The sequence below is a fragment of the Zalophus californianus genome, chromosome 3, assembly GCF_009762305.2.
Source record: "Zalophus californianus isolate mZalCal1 chromosome 3, mZalCal1.pri.v2, whole genome shotgun sequence".
Taxonomy (NCBI): Eukaryota; Metazoa; Chordata; class Mammalia; order Carnivora; family Otariidae; genus Zalophus; species Zalophus californianus.
In genome coordinates this window covers 3,432,501-3,455,751 of record NC_045597.1, presented here as the reverse complement: position 1 = coordinate 3,455,751, position 23,251 = coordinate 3,432,501, and the positions used below count along the sequence as shown (strand labels likewise).

General features: G+C 47.2%; 1 long non-coding RNA gene across 2 annotated transcripts; it reads right to left on the bottom strand.

Moving 5' to 3' along the window:
- Positions 1 to 1,324: 1,324 nt before the first annotated feature.
- LOC113920110 lies at positions 1,325 to 8,016 on the bottom strand. 2 transcript variants are annotated; one of them, XR_003519235.2, is made up of 4 exons: positions 7,917 to 8,016; positions 5,369 to 5,622; positions 4,435 to 4,837; positions 1,325 to 3,481 (listed from the first exon to the last, which is right to left on the bottom strand). It is a non-coding gene; the product is annotated as an uncharacterized LOC113920110 (long non-coding RNA). The 2 variants fall into 2 exon arrangements; XR_003519236.2 differs by having other exon boundaries at positions 5,377 to 5,622.
- Between the last annotated feature and the right edge of the window lie 15,235 nt (positions 8,017 to 23,251).

Here is a 23,251-nt window from a genome sequence, read left to right as displayed (position 1 = left end):
GAGTGTGGTGCTCATCCAGGAGCAACAAATGTTGGGAGGAAAAGGTTGGATACCTCAAGGCTGGTCTGAATGAAACACTTGTCATATAGTTACTTTGAGAGATGCCAAATGGCCCCAAGGAGGTAGCTTCTTGCTTCACCCTTAACATCAAGTGAATTTCAAGCTCTTTTCAGGATTTAGTTATTCTAGTCATTGAATGAGGTTATACACACATAGGAGTAAATTTCACCATTCCTTTCTTCGTTCACTGGACAGCTAGGGTGGGCACAGACTCCCTTCGGTGCTAGGCCTGGTGTTTGAGAGGGCTCCTCTTTGAAGGCTGGGGCGATGTATTTCTCCCTACACTGTTTCTCAGTGACAGGTTTCTGAGGCGGAATTGCGAAGTGGGCCTTGCCTTCGACAACCTGATTTCCTTCTATGAAAACGGGGACGAGAAATGGCATGCTCAGGATTTGGGCACCGTTTCTGCGGGTCCTGATCATCTAGATGAGTGTCGGCCGGGCCTACCTGTGTACTGAAACCCCTGTAAACTTACCAAGAGAGCAACTGACCACGGAACCAAGAAGCTACAGTGAAAACTGTGGGACACCTAGCAGTTCTTTCGGCAACGCAACAAGATCCTCCGCTGGAAATTTTAACAAACTTATGGGTTCTTCAAACACCTTCCCTGATAATTCCTCCGAAATGGGCCAAAGACTGACACCAACATCAGTCCTGGTGGAAGGCTGTGCATTCATCCAATGGATGGGGCAACCATCCGGAAAGGGGCAACCTCTACCTTCCTGACACTGGAGGCAGCCCTGAATGTGTGTGTCCCCCCAAATTCACATGCTGGAAACCTAACCCCCAAGATGACAGTATTAGGAGGTGAGGCCTTTGGGAGGTAATCAGGTCATCAGGGCAGAGCCCTCCTATTTGGGATTATCATCCTTATAAAAGAGAGCCCACAGAGCTACCTCACCCCTCCACCGTGTGAGGACATAGCGAGAAGTCTGCGGCCAGAAGAGACCCCTCCCTTGTCACCCCAATCTCAGATTCCCCGCCCCCAGAAATGCAAGCAATAAATATCCGCTGTTTGTAAGCCATCCTGCCTGTGGCATTTACTTACAGAAGCCCAAATAGATTCAGACACTATCAACTGCTAAATCAAAGGCAATATATCTTCTACCTTGATGAATAGATCTTTATAATTACAAAATAAATTAAGCGTGCATAGGCCTAGCTGTTGTGATGATGGGGTGGACGTGTTTGGGCTGGTAAAAAGTAGTCACATACAAAATTAATAAATTATTATATATTTATTTCATACAATTTTCCTTGCCTTTATTTGAATCACTAATTTGGGTGCTATCATGAAGATGTTTTTCCACATTGTTTGTGTTCTATTGATAATGGCTTGTTAAGCGATCTTTCTTGGGTCATCATAGTTTTAAGATTTCTGTAGGCAGTTTTTGTTATTTTAATTTGGAAAGATACCACACAGCTGAAGCAATAGAAACTGAAATTATAAATAAAATTCTTAAGGCAATGCATAGATTTGAAAATAAACCATGAGTTCTGCAAATCACATTTGAACAATATAATGTGGTTATATGGGAATCATTATTACAGCAGAAAATATAAAAATATGTTATCATGTAAATTACTGTTATTTACAACAAATTTTCACTTGAATTTTCACTTGTAGCTGGATCTACCACAGTATTTCTTTAGTTCTTCCAAATTTTTCACTGCGGGGAAATTTTTAATAAAACCAAAAATAGAAAAATGTCATTCATGGTCAGAATGGTCTCCTTAGAAATTCACTTCAGGGTTATGTACCCAGGAATTTTCCTCACAATAATCATGCAAAATAAAAACCATAAATTAATGAGTGGCAAGAGAATGCATCCGAATATTCAAGCAAGTTGAAAAGTGCTTTTGGAAATATCATAAAACTCTTATTAACTCCTTTTATTAAAATAATTTGCTACTTTGTGTTCAGTATCCATTGAGTTCCCGTGTAAAAAAATGAGCATCCTGTCCCAATCTTGTAACATGTAGGCCCACATATATACAAACTTAAGAGTAACTTGACTTATTTAATGTCGCAGAATGTTCCTCTTACATCTTATCCAACCATTGTGATATCTGCACTAATTCACAAGTACCTTTGAAACAAAAATCGGTACATGAAGAGAAGCAAGGTATGGAAACTCCCCATTCCTGGGGAATGATACTTCATTATGCAACAGCCTGTTGCATTTGTGCTTTCTGAGAAGGATTTGACAAGCTAATTAATTTGTCTTTTCTTCTACCTCAGTCTTTCTGCCTCAAATCCCCTCCGCTCTTGAGAAGCAACCTCTACCTTCCATGCTGGCGGCTCAACACTAACCTTCGTGCATTTAGCCGCTTTCTGTGTCAAGGACCTAGTGGTGGATGTTGGGGAGGAGTTCCTGGGGATTGCTCCGTGCTACGTGATGAGCTATGGGGGTTCTGGGTTGCACTGAGACCACACTGACAGCCCCTGTAGCTGAACAGGAGCAGGGCACCCCGCAAACTCCGGTAGGGGCTCTTGGACTGACCGGCCGGCCGTACCATTATGTGTCTGCTGATTACCACGTTTGCCTGGCCCCTGGAAGGCCCTCCGGGTATTTATTAAATGGGTGGATGAAAGAATGATGAAGGCAGAATAAATGAAGAGAAAGCCATAATTGCCATAGAGGCAAACAGGTGTGTCAACCATTTAGTGACAGTCTGGGGAAGTGTACTGGAAGTGGGTAGAACTGGAGAGAAAGGGGCATCACACCTTCCAGAGAAGGCGGGCTTCCCTCTCTGGACCTGACCACCAGACCTTTCTCCATAGGAAGCGGTGGAATCTTAAGCAGGCCGGGGCTCCCCCTGGCCCCCTGCATCATGAGAACATGAGAACATCGTTACAACGATGGCCAACTTTTTAAATATCTGGTTGACAGCTTGAGGCTTTGCTTCTGAAATCCCAATGCTTCCTCTGCAAATTCAGAGAAATGCCAGAATTCCAGCCAGAAAGTGAGGCTGTCCTTTTGGCATTGCCACACCCCGCTGAAAACAGGAAGCCGGTCCAGGAGTCATGTCTGCCCTGCACGCACCAACTGCCTCCCACTGGGAGCTGTCCTGGGCCCCCAAAGCAGCTAGGGCCTCCGCACAACACTCTGACTCTGGAGGGGTGACAGGTGGGGCCAGAGAAGGAAAGGCAAAATAAGCCCAAGAAACCAGCATCGACCTGTAACTGGAAACCAAACATGAATCTTGGGTCTCAACCAGCAGGGATTTGAGAGGAGCCACGTATATACCTGTTTGGTGTGAGCTTACCTGCCCCCGCTGCTAGGTCCTCAGCTCCCTAAGGAGAGAAACTCAAGGCTGTTCATCCTTGAATTCTCGGAAGTTTGTCCTGGGCCTGGAGCGCGGCGGGTGTGCTGGTTCTGCTGTTCACAGAATCTCTGCGGTCCATGAATTGCACCTGCTACGAATTCCACATTTAGCTCTCATGACCCCCACCATGTCCCGGGGCTTCGGTTTTGTACCCTGCCCCTCTTTTTATACCAAACAGGCGGAATTTCGGGAAGACTCATTTAGTGAAGTTCACCTCTCCCAAGACACTGGTTCTATAACACAGCGCTTTATGCAGGGCTCACATACAGTAGTTGCTCAATAAATGCATGGGGAAGAAAGCGATGAAACAAAGGAGGAAAGCAGAGGGATGGGAACCAGGGATGACTGGAGAGGGGCTGCTCCCTGCCCCACGGAATCAGCAGCAGCCGCTCAGAGACTGCTTTCAAGCTCTGACCTCTGTGGGCATAGTTACCCAATTTCAGAGCATCTGTGCATAGCGGGGAGCGCGCAAACCACACAACCCTGAGCCTGCCAGTCACCCGCTGTTAACATTCCTATTCCGCAGGTCTGGAATGGGGTCCAGGAGTCTGCACTCCTCAAAGGATGCAGGTGCCAATGATGGGGGTGGCCCGGGGACGGACATGACGGAATTGTCACTCTGTGACGGGACACTCTGAGCTCCCTATGGCACAGAGCCGCACACTCTGGGACAGACCGCAGCCTGCTTTCTGAGAAAGACTGTGTGGCTTTGCATTCAGTTACCCTGATAGCCCACCTCTGTGCCTAGTGGGGTAGCCTTCCCATCGGGTTCTCTGATATTTTAAGGGAAGAGTTAACTCTACCCCTGCTTATCTGCCCACCAAGGTTTATGTGTCTGTCCCCAGTCAGCAATTAAGGCCATCTGCTTCCACGCTAACGATTCTCATCGTTATCTCCTGCAGCCCAGCTGCCTGCCAAAGCCGGCTTTCCGCGAAATAATATCGAGGGGGATAATCGGAGGGATGCTCTGACGCAGATATTCCAAGTTCCATCTCCGGACCCAGTGAAGGACTAGATACAATAAACATTTTAGTGAAATCATACCTCAATTTTACATCTGATTTTTTTTTAAAAGTTGCCTCAAGCTGTATGTAAATGAAAGCTATTGATGCACTTTGTCGTGAAACGGTGGTGATAAGGCTGTCCAACGAGGTGTCTGAGTCTGGCTGGCCAGGCACAGGGCATAAGGAGATCGGTCCTCCCCTCTCAGAGCGGCGGGGTGCTCCCACCTCTCCAGCGACAGGCCCTGCAGTGTATGCTTCCTGATCCCCCCGAGGCCACAAAGCTCAAAGTTTGGGTTTAATTTAGGCACCGGATCCGCTGCTTTCTTTGCCTGCTTTGTTTCCCACGTACTGAATCTTTCATATGATGTTTGTTTGCTTGTTTTCTTCCATCCTGTTTGCAAGGTGCCTTCAGTCCTTTTCGGACAGAGGAAAGATATGCATTCCTGAAAAGTCAAAGTGTTATGATGATAAAGGGCAAAAGTATGCCATGTTACCTTACTATCAATTATGAATATGACACACCAGACAGGGAAATTGCCCTCCCTGGTAACCAGGAACAAGCCTCGGGCGCGGACCTCACAGCAGGCAGGGGTGGCCTGGCAAGGTGAGACCTCCACCGCCTGGCTTACCTGTTTCTACCCATCATCCCTCCCCTCTCGCTCGTCAGAAGGGACCTGGAAGGCTCCTTCTGTAGGAATCTTGTGTTTGTCCTCCGTGGAGGTCTGAGCTGCCCTCTTCCAACCTCTTCCCGCCTCACCCCTCCTTAGGTTTCACCTGCCTCTGAGCTCGTGGCTCCCAACCCAAATGTCCAGCTGCAGAAGCTCTTCAAGTTCCAGAACATACTGGAACCAAATAATGCCCTGCTGCTGTAGCGAAAGTCTTGGGTAAATATGAGACAAGTCGAGAGCATAAGATTGCATCTGGAGAGTTAGTTGTTCTCAAGGAAGATGAGTAAGCAGGAGTTGGGATAATACCTGTGTACCTTGACTGGAAAGCTCTGTTCTGTAATCCGGGTTGTCTAGACTCTCTTCTCTTTGTAGATCCTTGGTTATCGCTCTAACCCTCAGTTTCCACCTGTTACTCGAAAACACCATTCCATGCGCAAATAGATTGCCAAGCCCCTTGTCTTCTCAGGCACCGGATATGGAGGAACTGTGAGGGGAGGGTGTACCTGTCACATACTGAGTCTCGTATGTTCCTGTAGGATGCACCAGTGTTTCATGTACCACTAGGATGGGAAGAAAAACAGTGCTCATTAAAAATGAGACAAGGCTATACCTTCATTTCCTTATGAGGTTTTCAGTATCTTATTAAGGCATAATTGACATGCAATAAACCACCTATCTTAAAAGTATACAGTTTCACCTGTCCGCTATGTGTATCTGGGGAGCCATCGCCTCTATCGAGAAAATGAACTCATCCACCAGGTCCAAATGCCTCCTCGAGCCCCTTCGTGATTCCACCCTGGCATCCAGCCCCCACGTCCACCCTTCTCCCCAGGGAAATGCTGATCTGGTTTCCTGTCTCTACAGATCGGTTTGCTAGAACTTTACTTAAGTGGAATTGTACCCAGTTCCTCTTTCTGTCTGACCTCTTCGCAGCTTAGTTATGTTAAGATTCATCCATTTGTAGTGTGCATCACCTGTTCATTTTATTTATTGCTGAGTGGTGGTCCATTGTGTGAATAGACCCGTTTGTTTACCCATTCACCTTTGGTGGGGTTTCGGGTTGTTTCCACTTTTTGGGATATTACAAAGTCACCCGCTATAAATAGTCTGGTACATCCTTATGTGAAAATATGCTTTCATTTCTTTTGTTTTATGACCGAACATATCTTGGTAAATATTCTGCATGCATTTCAAAGGGCTGTGTATTCCGTTTGGTCCATGATTGCCAGTTAGGTCAAGTTGGTTGGCAGTGTTGTTCAGATCTTCTATGTTCTTGCCAATTTTCTATCTTTTTGTATCAATTGTTGAGAGATAGGTATTGAAATCTAGGGCTATGGATTTTTCCGCTTCTTCATGCATGTCTATCAGTTCTTGTTTCATGTATTTATAAGTTCTCTTAGGTGTCTAAACCTTTAGGATTGTTGTATTCTCCTGATGAATTGATTCCTTTATCGTCATCAGATGAGTTTTCTTAACCTGTAAGTGTTTGGTCAGCTGAACTATCGAGGGTTTTCACCGCCTCTTCATGCCCCAGGAATAACAGCTAAGTCACATGTGATTCAGGCAAGGGTAGCCTGGCTGTCAGTGCCTGGCAGGTGCGTGGGAACCTCAGAGATGCTATGATGTAGAACACCAGTGTGATCAGTGTGTGCTTAGACCTGATGGTATATGGACATTATACCAGGTTTGTGAAACTGATTACTTTTCATGGAAATCTTCCAGGAATGTTCTCTGGCAAGTCTTTCATTCACCTTGGGTCACTGTCTGTTTCGACAGTGCGAACTCGTTTTAGCTGTGCTGGAGAGTGACATGGGAAATGGGAAATGTCAGTGTGGGCTCCCTGTGTCAGGGATGGGGAGGGCTGTTTGTGCGTCTCCCTGAAGGGGTGGTGAGTAAGTCCTGGGCTCCCACTGCCCGCCCCGTGGGGATGCCACCCCGCCTGTGCCAAACTGGAGGGCTCTGTGTTTCTTCGTTAAAGATGTCATTCCGCTCGTAATTCTGCCTGCATTCCAGCCATCTCTGCGTGCAAGTCCCACGCCTCTGCCCACAGAAGATGCCCCAAATTGAAATCGCTATCTTTCCCGCAGTCTGCTCTCCTGTGCCCCCTGTGCCTGTGCTCATTCTCAGGTAGTCAAATGAGCGTGGATATGACCACACACGTGCACGTGTGTGCACGCGCACACACACACGCACACACACACACACACACACACACACCATGCTCCCCATTCATTCTGTCCTCGCTGGTCTTCCCCAAGCTCCCCCGTGAGTGTCATCGCTCATGTTTTCCCCTTCTTCCCCCTCTCCTTTCCCATATAACACCTTTGCTCTGGCCCCACTGAAATTCTCATTATGCCTCAGGCGTGCGTTTTCCTTTCATTAATTTGTGCCAAGAACACACTTAACTTTTAAATTTACATCTAGAAAATTATTTCTCCTCCACTACGACAGAACTCAAATTGTTCCCCTCAGCAGAGATTTCCTGCAGTCCCAGGGCAGACTGAACCATCCCCTTCAAGCCGCCCCCACTCTCCATCTGTACCGGCAGGCATGAGGTGCCGACTGCACGTCTGGCTCCCTCTCTGGGCTACGTCCTAAGGAAACAGAACCTGTTCTATTAACGACTAGTTCTCCAACTCTCGGTCACGCACCTCAACATGTCAACACATGTAGGCGCGAGGGTTTCCTGACCTACCTGCCCCTCCCTACAGACCCGGTCCTCAGTCTCGGCTTTTCCTGCTAATACTCTGCCGGGTGAGACTCACAGGTGCTTCCTTGCTCTGTGCGCTTCTGAGCCCGGCCGCAGCCTGCTCGTGGCTGGCGCTGAGGTCAGCACGCGGCTCTGTCTGCTCACCTGTCTGGTGCCCTGCGTGCCCTCCGTCTTCCTCGTGACAGGTTCATGCCTTCGCTATGCACCCTCAACGCTGCCCTTGGGTGTGTGCCTGGAGTTCCCGGGTTATCTTATTAACTCTCCATATAATGGGAGGGGATATTTATCTACCCTTTGGAAGAGCATTATTTCTGGGAAATAAGCCTGGATTCCTGGCAGAGTGCAACCAGGAGGACCATTGCCCTGTAAACAAAATCGCATCCGTGCCGCACCTAAACGGTACGTTCAAAAGGACTGTGCGCCTGCGAGCCAGCCCCAGCCAGTGCAGGGCACAAGCGTTCCGCAACTGTTTGCTAGGACCCTTGGCCCCAGCTCTCTAGAACATTCTAGGCTCTCAAGAGCATGAAGCAAAAGTAATGATTTCCCTGTGCCTACACTGGTAGATCAAGACAAAATGAGAAACTAGTAAAAATAACTTTGAAAACTCAGCATGTACAGAACTCAGATGGCATTTTCAGGACCTTGACCTTGAACTACAGCCATGCATGAGAATGGGAAGCAACATTGATCGACTATGTTTTAAATCAGTAGGAAAAAAGAAAGAAAGAAAGAAAACTACAGATAGTCAAAGTGGAGAATTCCTTCTTTTATATACCTCTATTCATTCAGTCCTGCTCAAATACTGGTCAGTTCCTCTGCCAGAGGAAAGGAACAGAGAGCTTGATTCACGGATTTCCAAAACAATGGAAGTGTTATGGTTTTTAATGTGTTATCCAAAAGTGGGAAACTTTTATTAATCTGCTCATTTTAAAACTCAGGAAAATCTTCTCCGTTTTGCTTGTGGAATAATTTGCCGAATGCTTAAGCTGATATTTTATTTTTGCTTGGACAGGTCCTCTTGGACATTTTCAAAGTCAGCCGGCTTTTACAAATGGGCAAATACCTCCCAAGCACCGTGGTGTGTATAAACAGAAACTGCACTCTTTAGGCTTACTCCCCAGATCATAATGTTAAAGATAAATTTTAAGTCATTTTTTAAAGATTTTATTTATTTATTTGAGAGAGAGAGAGAATGAGAGACAGAGAGCATGAGAGGGAAGAGGGTCAGAGGGAGAAGCAGACTCCCCGCTGAGCGGGGAGCCCGATGCGGGACTCGATCCCGGGACTCCAGGACCATGACCTGAGCCGAAGGCAGTCGCTTAACCAACTGAGCCACCCAGGCGTCCCAAATTTTAAGTCGTTTTTAAGAAGTCTAAACAAGTATGTCTGCATTCTAAGTAGTCATATACATTTTATGCAGATGCCCCAAGCTTTCCCAATACATATGTTAATGTCCTGAAAAGAAAGAATTTGTATTGCCTCAAAGTAAAATATTTGGATTTTTAAATTTAATATAGTTTGCTTTCCCATTCAAAAGAGCATTACCATTTTCCAGTAAAGAAAGTAATACAATTCAGAGGATTTCTTTCAACTACATAATTTTCAATAATTCATAATGCCTTAGGATTTATTTTAAAAGAAGCAAGTCATCACCAGATTGCTTACATTAATTCCTGTAAAGCCACACTCAAAATTCATTTTGGGCCTCTGACAAAGCTTTTATATTAAGGATGGTTTTTTTCATTTATTAAATTCACTTATGTGAGAGTTAACAAAAGCTATTTACTTGAAGACTTAAACAGGCTATAATGTTTTCAGTGTGTTGAAAAATGTGTGTTATCTTTGCCTTGCAATTATTAAAGGGAAAAAAAGAACAGACTCTTCAGTCCGTCTACTCCCTCTCGGACGATTCCAGTTTATTTCTGGCCCCCCGTTGCCCGTCTGTGCCCCCAAATCCAACATAGATGTTTTCAAAAACAGTTTCTACTCTAACAAAACAAGAGTTTATGATTCACTTTCAGACTTTGTTCTTTCAACTAACTTGTTTGTCCAGGAAAACAGATTTCCAAGACTTGCACACACAGCAGGATCTTTGTGCCCCTGTTTTTACTCCTCTGTTGCTCGGATGACACGACTTTTGGCTCATAAAACACGCAGAAGAGATAAGTGGAGAAAAACGCGATAATCTCGTGAGGTTTTTTTTCCCCCAGCGATGCACCACCCCCAGCCGAGGAAAAGGGCAGGCTTGTAAAATGACCCAGCAACATGGAACCGAAACACTTAAAATCCCCCAACCTGCTGGCTGCTGAGAATGCAGTTTCTTCCCTGTGCACCTGGCACGCCTGGACCTGCCGGAGCGTTTGTTACATTTTGATACATTTATCCAAGCTGTTTGTATCCTTTTTCTCTTTTCTTCCAGGCTGCTCCCGGCTGGGCCTCAAGTGCCTCCCCTGCTCCTTGCTGGCTCCCTGCTTGGAGTCTTCACCTTCTGTTGCGTTCGGTTAAAATTGTTGTCCCCAGATCTCCCAGCCCATCCACCTACTCTGAGGCCTAAAGACAGGTGGTTACGTCTTCAAGTTCAATTACAAAAAACTGCTTCCTACATTCGTACTTGGAGGAAAACCACCACCATGGAGGCTGTGCCATGCAAATCAGCCGGAGGTAGAAGGCGCCGTCTTGCATTTCTAAGCAATAGAACAGAGAGATAAGAGCCAGTGAAGTTTAAACACCTCTCCCTTCAAGCGTGAAAAAGAAAAGGCCGGTATTGCCGGCGAGTGATAAGTACGGTGCACCGACGTCCTACTGCGTCATTCGGCTCCGGGTGCGCTGCCGCGGCCGTCACCCCGCCGCTGTGTGGGTCTAGCGGCTGTCCTGATGCGGGCGCAGCACCCACAAGCTTTGGTCCCCTGGGATCAGCCAGCCCCCGGGGAAGGAAATTGTATGCCCAACATCCGACTGGAAAGGCAGTTTTGGCCCTAGTTAGGCAAGAGAAGGGAAACAAGAAAACTGCAAGTGTGTCTGACTTGTGCTCTGAGTCGGGAGTCCCTCCCAGGACAGTGCGGGTGTAGACCAGGGGCCGTGAGCTGCCGGTGCCGCCGAGGGAGGGCCTGGTCCGCTCTGCGCTCACACGCTCGTGCGTGGCCTTTGGGCCTCGGCTGCAGGGGGACGGGGCGTCCCTGCGGGCAAAGCCGCAAGAGCGGTCGGAAGACCCCGTCTGGCTTCCCACCACCACCTCCTGGGGCAGAACCGCAGGCAAGGCCCTGACCACTTTGAACCTCAGAGTCCTCCTCTGGGCAGGACAATCACAGGATTGTTTGAGGGGCAGATAAAAAAACACTTGGTGAAGCTCCGCAAGGATTGCACGTGGCTCTTGCACTCTTCGCCGTAACATTTCTTCTAGCTCTTTCCCCGAGCCCCCGGCCTCCCCCAGCTCCTTTTCCCCGACTCTCCTCTGCTCTCTCCTCACCAGTAATTCCTTTGCTGACTTCAGTTTCTCCATTTACTGGCTTTCCTTCCTCTGTCCCCCTTTCGTTTTCTTTCTCTGTTTCCTGTACCAGCGAATTCAGAAAATGTCAACAGAAGCCCCCCATACCGTTTTACCCTCGCTGGCAAGAGAAGGGGGGTTAGGGCCGCATGAAGCGAAACTAGAAATGGTTCCAGCCTATGCACAATTCTGCTTGCTGGAGAGCGAAGGACAAGCCCGTACTTCTTCGATAACTTTGCTAAGAGATGAGAGAATCATGTACAATTTTCTGCTAAAAGTTTTCAGTCTAAAATAGGTTTGTCCTAAGAAGGTACATTCATTTTTTGTTAATACACAGACCAACTACAGAAGACGTGTGTGTGTGTGAAAACCGTTTTCCATATACTACTATTGACTAAGAAAATACTTGCAGGCCGCAAGGGTAGAATAAAACCTAATGTAGAAATTATTTTTCGTATTATTACAGTAAGAACTGAAAGAGAAAGTGATGGGGAAGAGAAACGTGACAGACAGGGAGAGAAGGAAGTAGGAAGGAGAAGGGAGAGAAACGGGGAACTCTACTTAAATGTAAACACTTGGTGCATAATGTAGGTAGTTCCCAAAATTCCGTCTGTAAAAAACACTGCCGGGAAAGATTTATGTCAATTTTAAATCCACGTCCTCGGCCCCCATCCCATGTACTCTGCTCTGGGGGCTGGGGCTGGTGTCCTGGAGCCGACACCTGCTCGAGCACACCCCAGGGAATTTGTCTACAGGTGTTGCATTTTCAGGTTAGTGAAGTTGTCCCCAGATCCATGACTCATGTGAGATTCCCTCAGGGGGCTTAGAAAATAAGGATCCTGGTTGTTGGATGGGGTCCAAGCATCAGTCCTTGTAAAATCTTCCTCAGTGATCCCCAGACTCAGCTAATGTTCCCAGCGATTGCCCGAAGGGTATTAACGAACGTCGGGCTCAGAAAACCTAGGGTAATAGCCCTAGCTCCCGCACCCAGTTGTGTGACTTTGAACCCACGACTAAACCCCTCTGGGCCTCTGTATTCGCCTCTGGAAATTAGGGGACACTCATTTCCACCGCAGGGATTGGAGTAGGTTTTTTTTTATTATTATTATTATCATGTTACGTTAATCACCATCCATTCCATCATTAGTTTTTGATGTAGTGTTCCATGATTCGTTGTTTGCACATAACACCCAGTGCTCCACGCAGAACGTGCCCTCCTTAATACCCATCACCAGGCTAACCCCTTGGAGTAGTGGCTCTCAACCTCGGCTGTGTATCACAGCCACCTGGGAGGTTTTAACCGGGTCAAGCCCCCCCCACCCCAACTGAATCAGAATGTGGGGCAGCAAACTCAGGATTGGAACTCATGCTTGAGAACCCACGGACTGGAGATTAAATGAGATACTGGTATTGATACGGATGCTCTACCCCTCATAAAGGAACTCATAGCCGGCCTACACTGGGTCCTCTCTGGGTGGGAAGGAACGTGCTAGTCTGTGGCACGGGATGCCTTTTCCCATCCTCAGCACCCCCACAAGGTAGATTCTGTGCTTTTGTAGGCATCTCCCACAGTCGCTGGCTGCTGGGTAAGTATCCCCTTTTCCAGTGTAGACAGAAAAGGGGGCAAAGTGTGTCCAAGGAAGGCATGACCTCTGGTTCCCTGGCGGCAGTGCCCGGGTATTTGCGGGCGGCCCGGGCGGCTGGCATTCGCCGGCAGCGGCAAGGTGGGTGCCTGCAAGTAAGGGATCATCCACTGGAAGCAGGCAAGCGTCCAAGTGGAACGGAATATTCAGGAGAGAGACAGACAAAGGGTTTTCTTGGGTCTCTGACAAGACAGGAGAAACTGAAAAGATAGTATTTGACATCAATTAGCAAAAACTTTGGTTGCAACCTATTGCCACGTTTTGTATCTTGGATTGAGGAGCTGGTGCTGGGGCATCTCAAATCCTCTTGGTCTTTGAACTCTCACCTGTTCTTGCCCGGGGACTGGCGTGGGGGGAGTAGTGAGTGGCCCTGATGCTCTTAGTCTATCCATCTATGAGATGGGAATTTCTCTGGTATCCATCCGACCTGAGAGTCCGTGCGAATATGAGCAATCACGTCACGTATGCCGAGTGAAAAATCTCTAAAAGGGCGTGGGAGCTCCTAAGGATTTCTCCCACTCCTGCTATCTAATTTAAAAAGAAAAGAAAAAGACAAAAGGTGTGCTTTCTCCACACCCCTCACGTAACGACCGTGCTTTCTGTGTATTTCTACAAAGACAGTTCCATGTAAATTTTATGATCGTTACCCACTATTATAATTAAGTAACAAAAAGCGATGTGGAAGATTATTTTCTCCAAGAATCAGAACAGTGATAATGAAACAGGGCCAGTAATCTTGCTTTAATGAAATGGGGAAGCCAACTTACTACATCAGAGAAAGCAATAAAATGTGTTCCCCTATCAATAAAACTCAATTCTGTATGTTCAGATTATGTAGGCAATACACCCTGCTCCCTGAAGAAGACAGTGCTTGTCCGATGCTGGGTTTTGTTGTGTTTTTTTTTTTTTTTTTTTCAGGAGCACCTTAAAGCTGACTTCAAATGCTATTGGTGAATAAACAGGTCTGTATGAAAAGTCTTTTCAGCACACCACTAGTTTGCCTCAACGGCATTTTCGATGATAAAACAATTCATACGGCCAATAGGTGCTTACAGGAAATTAGGAAAATGGTAGAGCTTAATGCATAAAGGCAAGAAATTAATATAAAGTTGGTGGGTGCTCAAGCCACACTTTCTAGTAATCCTTCGAAATCCGTATTTCATCTAGAAAGCTTTTATTTTAAAACCAACTTAAAAAGTCAATAATCATTAAATATGCAGAGACATTTGCGTGCTCCCTGCTTTGTATTTCATTCCAAATTAGGCTATCCGTGTTTTGTCTGTCTATCTGTCTGTTTTGCTGCATTTGTAGGGAATAGGGTGATGTTGAAACTGATTAACACTGGATTCCTGAACACCGATGGTTTCCCCACCTTCCCTGCAGAGGTGACGTGACCCCAAAGCAAACACTGCTATTTCTCCTTTGGGCCCTTGAGGAACTGATGAAGAGCAAGCTCCCCAGCTGCAGACCTCTTCCCGGGCTGCCCCAGCCTGCGGAGTGCAGGACGGCCTCTGGGGCACCGCACGCCCCACACACCAGCTCCAGCACGCACATCTTGTTGCCGGCTGCCCGTTCCTCCGTCTTGAACCGATTTCTGAGTGCCTCTTCCCACCTTGACATTCTGACACACTGACAACAGCCCGGAATTTTCCCTCTGCTCTTTTTACTGAGCTTCTACCTGCCCCCATGGATTTGGAGGACTGGTTTTTGCTGGGCAAGGTGACCCTTGTTTAAGAGCATGTCCTGAGACAGCTCGTAGTGACCCCGCCCTGGCCAGGACACACTGGGTACAGAATATAACTTCTTGGTATTTGGCCTCTGGAGCCACTCATTCATTACACAAAGTCTTTATCTTTGTGCACATCCTGGAACAATACTCTTAAATAAATACTCTCCAAGGCATTTTACTCCATGGCTATTTACTTTGCATTTCCATGATCTCAATGGAACACAGAAAGGGAGGAGATAGAAGGCTTGGCAAACAATAATTTGCCACCATCTACGCACAAGGGGACAACTGTGAGGGACATTGTTTTGTTTTAAAAGAAAGACACGTCATTGACTTGACATAGTGCATCTGTGTGCGGACCAGAGTCACTTAGGAAATTCCACTTGACACAGCCTGCTGGATAACCTCTGTCCCAGGAGAACGGGGCCACGTGGCTTCGGGGTGAGAGGGCCCCGTGCCTCCTGCAGCCCCACGCCTCGGCCCCGAGAGCTTGGGCAAGCCCTTAACATTTTGAGTCTCGGTTGCATTCTTCAGTCAAGGACTTGCGATTAGGTCTCCCACCTTCTCCCTGGAACTGTTCTGGGTTTGAAATGCAATACTGTCCCCAGACCGCACGGAAGACTGAAAATCCAAGGGAAGCCATACAAAGGTGTGGATTAGCAGCCCACCCTCTTTAGAAGTGATTACCCTGACACCATGGGCCATGATTACTAGCATCAGCCCCACCGTATTTCTATTATCAGATTTTTTAAAGCCTCGTGGGATTAAGGACTATTTTTGAAAGGTCTTCAAGTCCACACATAAAAAAAGAAAATCAGACTCTGCTTGAGACGCACCCACATTTGTCAATGAAACCTTGCTGCTGCATTTACCTACCTCTTCCTCCTTCTCCTTTTCAATTAAACTACGAACACAAAGATCTGCCCTCAACAAATAAACAGATTCCCATGAAAACCTGCCAAAAGGAAAAACAAAAGAGAGAGAGGATAGGGCATTTCTCAAGGTTCACTGCGTTTGTTCCTACTTAAGCCAGACAGACTTCATTCATACCCTTACGAAAGCATGTGCTAGTTCTTACGGTAACAGCCACAGGTAGGCCACGCCAGAAGCTACCGATCTATGTGTTCTTTTGTTTGTGGACACTGGGAAGGATCCAGGCACTCAGACTCAGATTCTGAATCTTTCTGTAGCAGCTCATGACAGGGAAGGTTGGAGAAAGTCACGTGGATCCAGTCCCAACTGAGTTCTTCGACCTCCAAAAGAGAGCAGGGGACATATGCATGGCTCACGTCTAGGTGCTGGTTACTAATGTGCTTCTCCTCACATACCTCGGACCCAACTATACGTAGTAGAAAATCTTTCTGTAAAATACAAACATAGGAGCTCGGACACTTACAACCTCGTTGGTCAACGGCCCTATGATGACCTGGGAGACCATGCTTGTAATTCATTTTAGTCCTTCTTTTGTTCAAAACATTCTAGGCCCTCCTTTTTTAAAATTTCTCTTTAGAGGGTGCAACACTCCTGATTAGCCTGAGTGAGGGAAATCACCAAACTCTGAGGGAGGCTTGATTTTGGGAAACAATAAATATTTTGATGCCTCCTCAGTAAATGTGGTCAGTTCTGAAGCTAGATAATACTGCTTATAATATTAAACGAAGTAGAATTATGCATGAAGGGGTTTCCTTTGAAAATGACTGGAGGATGTCTCTAAATAGAGACATGCCTTCATGATAGCAGTATTCCCCGGGAGGATCAGGTAGCGTCCCAGAGTAACTCTCCTGACAGGCCCCCAAGGTAGCTCCATTACTCCGCGGCCACCATGCATTTTATTTAATGACAATGGCGATCCTCCTTAGAACAGTTAGCAATGAAATAGCCTCTCCCTCCGTTTCCCCACCACCGACTTCAGAATACACAGAGAATCTGTATGGGGTTGCTGAGGAATGAAGGGAACCCATTCATAACCAAGCAGAGCAATTGCTTACACCAACCCGGTGGAGAAATCCCGAGGGTGCTAGGAATGAAGAAGAAGAAGAAGAAGAAGAAGAAGAAGAAGAAGAAGAAGAGGAAGAGGAAGAGGAAGAGGAAGAGGAAGAGGAAGAGGAAGAGGAAGAAGAAGAAGAAGAAATGGGGCCCAGAGTAGCCCTCCTCTTTCTGAAGAATACCCCAGTTCCTCACACCTTTGGACCCCCAGTGGGAAAGTGCTCCATGGAGAACTCTCATGTTGATGTTAAGGAGAATCATATCAATACATCATAACAATTAATTCAAGTAACGAATGATTTCATGGTTGAATATGATACTAAAATATTGGTTTGTGAGCCGGGCTGATGTCTGTAAAACTGAGCTTTCTTTCAGAATTCCATTTTATTATCATCGACAGCATTTATCTGAAGTATCAGAGGGCACCCTGAGAGCCATTGTTCAAAATGAATGGTCAAGATCAACCCCCGGAGCCTCCCATCTGAGACGGACCCCTCAGAAATAAGTAACAAAGGTACACGTGGAAACAGAGCCCTGCAAGAGTGCGGAGATAATCCCAGGGCATAAAACAAGAAGCAAACTTCCATTGCATGAGAACAGTTTGACAGGCGCTGAGGGCCGCAGGTGAGCGAGGGCTGGAGGTGGCTATTCACGCAGCGCGGAAACGGGTGACGGGCCACTGCCTCCAAGCTGGCTGATGGCCAACAGAGGCTCGGGAGAAGTAAAAATTTAGAAACCATTGAAATGACGGGAAGGAAGAACCTAGCCAATATCATTTCTGCACAAAAGAATTAATTTAAATTAGTACAGTCCCGGGGGATACTTCCAATCAGCTACGGTGACAAGAAAAGAAATTGTCAAAATGGGACTGGGGACTTATTTTATCTAAAGAAAAAGTTTGAGTTTTTGGTAGCAGTTCTAACTTTAACATAGTAAAGCTATAGATTTCTATAACTTTCAAGATATGGGGGGGTGTAGGGGGAGAGTCTATTCTTTCTATGTGACAGCAAGCCAGCCCCCACCCAAAGGAAAGGTGAGCTAGGAGTCTCACTTAAAAAGCCTACCTAAATTGACAGCTCCCACAGATACACTGGAATTTGGGGGTAAAGATAGAATCTTCCCTCAGGTTTGAAAAACAAGCTCTTATTCACATTTTCTATTTTCCCATTGACATGAAAATTGCCTAAGAAAAGTAGAAGTCCCGGGGGTACCCTGCTCTTCAACTCATACCTTTCTCTTCTTCGCTTCTCATTGCTTAGCTGCTCTGTATGCACGTATGTGTGTGTGCATGTGTGTGCTGTGTATGTGTGCGCGTGTGCATGGGGGAGGGTGTGCGTGGGTGTGTGTCTCCATGAAAACTCTTTCTTAAATGCAAGCTTTGACCTTCATCAGCGGGAGAGTTGAAGCTTGCACACTTCCAGTACTAGACCAGTCCTTCTTTTGGAACATTTAGGGTTTATCTTGGGAAGCTGGGCAGACATTTAAGTGGCATATAAACGTCTTCCCTCTGATACTCACTCCCAGAAAGGAAAACTGGTCTGAAGAATAATTTCAACACCACTTGGCTCACTGAGACTTTAGAATGCGCCTAAGGCTGTTTCGGAGAGAAATCTGTGCATTCAGGTGGCATGGAGACCTGTGTGTCAGCTTATTTGGAAAGGCAAATTATATTTGATGTGCTTGCAGTTAGTTAGTGTGGAAAACACTATAAAAGCCTGTTGTCAACTTGTTTGTTGATATTACGTATTTCATTAATCTCACACACTACTGCCCACAGCTCATACTCCTAGACTGTTGGTGGCTGTCGCCCATTCCCTCGTACACCTAAGGGGGTAACCTGGGGGGGTAACCCTCTTTTTCACCTATTAAAATATCTTCACGGGAGCTAGGAATTGGGGTTGAGTTGTGATGGTTAATTTTATGTGTCAACTTGCCTGGGCCGCAGAGTGCCCAGACATTTGGCCAAGCATGATTTTGGGGTGTCTGTGGGGGTGTTTGGGGCCAGGAGAGGGAGTATGGCAGGTTGCCCTCCCTCAGGGCCGTCCCACCGCCCACCAGAGGAGCGACAGGGTCAGGGGATGAGGAGACGCAGGACACTGTCCTTACAGAGGAGGGGTCGTGAGGCATGTTAGAGAGATGCCAGAGAAAAGGGATTTTTCTCTGACGCGTCGTGTTCCCATCTCAGTGATAGAGCAAAGTGATGCAGGGAAAGACCACGTGCGCACGCGTGTCTAGTGCCCCAGTCCGATGGGCCGTCTCCTCTCCCCGCTGTCGCAGAGTGCTTCTGAGAAGTTGCCAGCTCCCAAGACCTGGCAGGGCAGACCTTCAGAACCCCCCAGGGCTGGCGGGTCCCCCATCTTTTGTCTGAACGTCCTTTCTGACGGTCCCTGTTTGATGGAACCCTGGCACCCAACGACTTCGCCAGTTTCTGAGTAAAGTTTCTCCTCTTATTTATGAAAGCCTGTTCTTGTGTAAGAATAGAGTAAGCCTACAAGAAAAGCACATGGCAAAAAAAAGCCACCATGAAGAACAGAGCAACTTGACAGGCAACACACCGGAGCTGGAGATAATGACTGGGGTGGAGTGGGGGTGGGGGGGTGTGGGTGGGGGTGAGGGTGGAGTGGGCGTGGGGTGGGTTGGGGAGGGATGGAGTGGGGTGGGGTGGGGTGGAGTGTGGGTAAATGTGTTGAGGGGGGTAGGGGTGGGGTGGAGGTAGAAGTGCAGTGGAGATGGGAGTGATTGGAAGATCATAAATCAAACGCTCTGTTCCTGCACAAAAGAGAGTGTTGATTGGGATGAGCCAGCCGGTTAATACCTTGCAGCTTTTCTCTCTCTTTTTCAATGTTCCTATGTCTATGTCTCAATAGCCAATTTGGATTCAAATGCATCAGTCTAATCTCCCAACATGAATATCGGTCATTAACCTGCTATAAAAGCCAGTTGTCAACTTGTTTGTTGATATTACATATTTCATTAATCTCGCACACTACTGCCCACCGCTCATACTCCTAGACTGTTGGTGACTGTCGCCCACTCTATAGCCACACCACCTGGTTGCGGGGTGGGGGGGGGGGCGTGTCAATTTTCTGCCGAAAACCTGAGAGTCAGAGTCGCTGTGACAACCAAGATCTACAAATACCAGCTCGGGCCACTGCCCAGGACACTTGCTGGTCAGCCGCACCCGGTGAGGGCCGTCAGGTGCCTCACCTGACAGGCACAGCCGCACCTGCACCCATAGGTTCACTGGTGTCCACATGTCATCTTTTAGTGCTAGAAAAAGTTGACTGACCCATGAGCCTGTGTGATGCCTACAGATCTTTCTTACCAGAATAGCACTTGTATCATTTCGATGTGGAATATAAATAAAGATGTTGGCATTCCTGGCCTTGGTTTATTGATTTTGGATGGTTCTGGCTCCTTTCAGAGGTCATTTCCTGGGTACTCACGTCTGGAAACAGTCATCTGCCATTCCCTCGTCATCACGGTGTGGGGTGCTGCATTGACCTACTTGGGATCAAAGAAAAGGTCTTTCCGTCTACAGTGCACACTGGACTCCCTTCAACAAGAACACATGCACAGCTTTCCCAATCTTCCCACTGCCTGTGTGGGAGGCAGCGGAGGTCCAGGTGCCAGCCCTGTAGGTGAGAGTTTCTCCGGCTCCAGGCGAGTCAGCCCCGGTGAGCCTCACGCCACCTCCTAGTCTGCTTCTCAGGTCTGTCCTCTAGATGGGATGGGCAGTAAACCCCTCCATAAATACAGAGTTATGGGAATGTTTTCCTGGGTAAAGAAATACCATTTTGGTTTTGGGTTATTGATCACATGGGGAGAACGATGGAAAGTTGTCAATTGTGGTAAATGAGATGCGCTGCATTTTGTCCACGTTGATGTTCTTAGAGCAGAGAGTGAAGCATCGTGACGGTATCACAACAAATGCTGGGGACAGGGGTTTGTTTGTTTGTAAGGAGGTGAGGAGCTCAACATCGGGAGGTATGACTCCAGGGACGTCTCTGAGTCTCACCGTGTGGGAATAGCACACCATAGCAATCACTTACAAGAGAGAGAAACAGAAGGAAGTGGAGCAAGGGGCTAATTTTGGGGGGAGAGGGTTCTGTCATGTTGTTGTTGTTTTTTTTTAATAAAGTCAAGGGACTTGAGGCCACCCTTTGAGAAGGTCTCCACTGGGCTGGAAACGGACTGGTGCCCATGACCCATTTCTGCAGAGAGGAGGCGTGTGCAATTTACAGAAGAGCTTGGACATCCCGTGCTTCTCTGTCTCTCTGAGCTGACACTCTTCATGCACAGATTCCCACAGCCGGTTTGTACCAAACATAATCCCAAGCCCCGCACCAGAACAGACCACACGTGTGTAAAGAACAAGAAATAAACATAAATGTTCACCTCGGACTCACCCACCAACTACAATCACGTAGTCTGATGTTTATTTGTGCATTCTGTTTTTATTGTACTGAATTCAGTTCAGCCACTTGCATTTTCCTATGAGCTAAAATCAGCATCTCGTGCAGACTCACGTCTCACCTGCTAACTCACTTAGCAACGTAAATCCAGGCCCACACAGACGTGATCCTGAAATGGAATCCTGGAGACTGTATTCCATTCCAGAAGAGAAAAACTTTCCTGGCTTTCCCTTCATACAGTCGAGGATAATTTTAAGTATTTGCAAGCCACTGGTTTTCAGCGGTGTATTTCATTTTGTTGAAAGCTGACCTTCACATTATAGGCCATTAAAACGGCTGCACAGCTTATGTATGGCTGTTACCTACGGATAAAGCGTCTCACCTCGAAACTGGAAAAGCATCTGCACCAAACGTGGAAGAAACGAGATACTGTACATGTTCAAGCGCCTTGAATTAAGAATGCCCCATGGTGATAGAAACATGCAGGTGCAGACAGGGTCTCTGACCCCCAGAGCCCTTGTCCCATGCCCCCCAGGACCCTCCAGCCTCCCCACCCAACCGTGGGAATAAGCCAGTGTTGCTGGCTGTCCCTGGGAGCCGTGGTAGCTTCTTCCATGACAGCTCATTCCTTCTTTTCAGAAAAAGGGGGACAAACTGTAGTTTCTTCCTGGATTAAAATAAGTGTTCCCCACACAAGTGAGAAGTCTGTGGGCAGGATGCTGGATCTTTCTCGGCTTCAGTCTCCTTCCCCCTCAAACAGAGATCAAACAGAGATGCCGCCGGGGTGACCGTGATGACCAGGCCACCAGTGACAGCAGAGGAGCTGGCCGGGCTGCAAGCCACGCCCCTCCGGCCTCTGCTGCAGCCCCCTGGGCCCCGGGCAGCCCGCACCTCCGCCACCTCCGGCTCCCACCTGGTCCTCCCCACGCTCCTCAGCTCCCTCTAGCATCACTTCTCTGTCTCATCATAGACATATATGTATACATATTGCTCTTCCTTGACTCTTTCCTTCAATTTTATTACCTTTTTAAAAGATTTATTTACTTGAAGGCGGAGGGGCAGAGGAAGAGGGGAAGAGAGAGAATCCCGAGCAGACTCCCCGCTGAGCGAGGAGCAGAGGCGAGGCTCAACCTCAGGACCCGGAGATCACAGCCTGAGCCAAAACCAGGAGTCAGACGCTTAACCCACTCTGCCCCCCAGGCGCCCCTTTCCTTAAATTCTAAAGTAAACTTTTAAGCTGGAAGTCTCACATGAATGCAGAAAAGAGAACAAATCTTAAGTGCCCAGGGAATTTTGGGGACACGCTTCTATGTATCCAGAGCCTACGTCAAGAAGTAGATGCTTCCAGCACCCAGAAACCCCCTCATGCAGGAAACCCATTCACCCCACACGGAGGTCACCACTCTGGGACACATCTCACCCAAAAGTAATTTTGCTTGAATTATAGGCATGCACTCCAGAGTCTAGTTTTTTCCCTCTACACTGTATTTATGAAAGTCTTCCTTGTTGGCCAATACCACGGCTGCAGAGCAAGGGTCCGCAAACCCTTCTGTAAAGGGCCATATGCCACTCAGACTTCTCAACTCTGGCCCCGCAGTGTAAACACACGATCCTGGCCGTGTTCTACTAAAGCTGGGTTTGTGGGCACTGAAATTCAAATGCTGTTTCTTTTCACATGAAATGTTACTCTTTTTTTTTCTTTCAAAATATTTTACAGTAAGAATGTAAAAACCATTCTCCGTTTTCAGGCAGTGAGGAACAGACAGGGTTCAGGTTCTGCATCTCATGAACATCTTTCCATATCTGATCCAGAACAAAAAGACGTCAGTTAAAGCTGATACACATAAAGGCGGTGGCAATGATATTCTTATGTCTAAAAGAAAATGAGAGCCACTGTGGTGCCTGGGTGGCTCAGTCATTAAGCGTCTGCCTTCAGCTCAGGTCCCTGGGTCTTGGGGTTGAGCACCACATCTGGCACCCTGCTCGGTGGGAAGCCAGCTTCTCCCTCTCCCTCTCCCCATGTTTGTGTTCCCTCTCTTGCTGTGTCTCTCTCTGTCAAATAAATAAAATCTTTAAAAAAAATGAGAGCCATTAATTTTGAGGGAAATGTTCTATTTGGGGGGAAAAAACACTTTTTATCAGCATCTAGTATCTTTAAAGCTACACAAAAGTCCCCTTTAGTAAATCCATGAAATTGCCTTTCATTTTATTTTCCTATAATA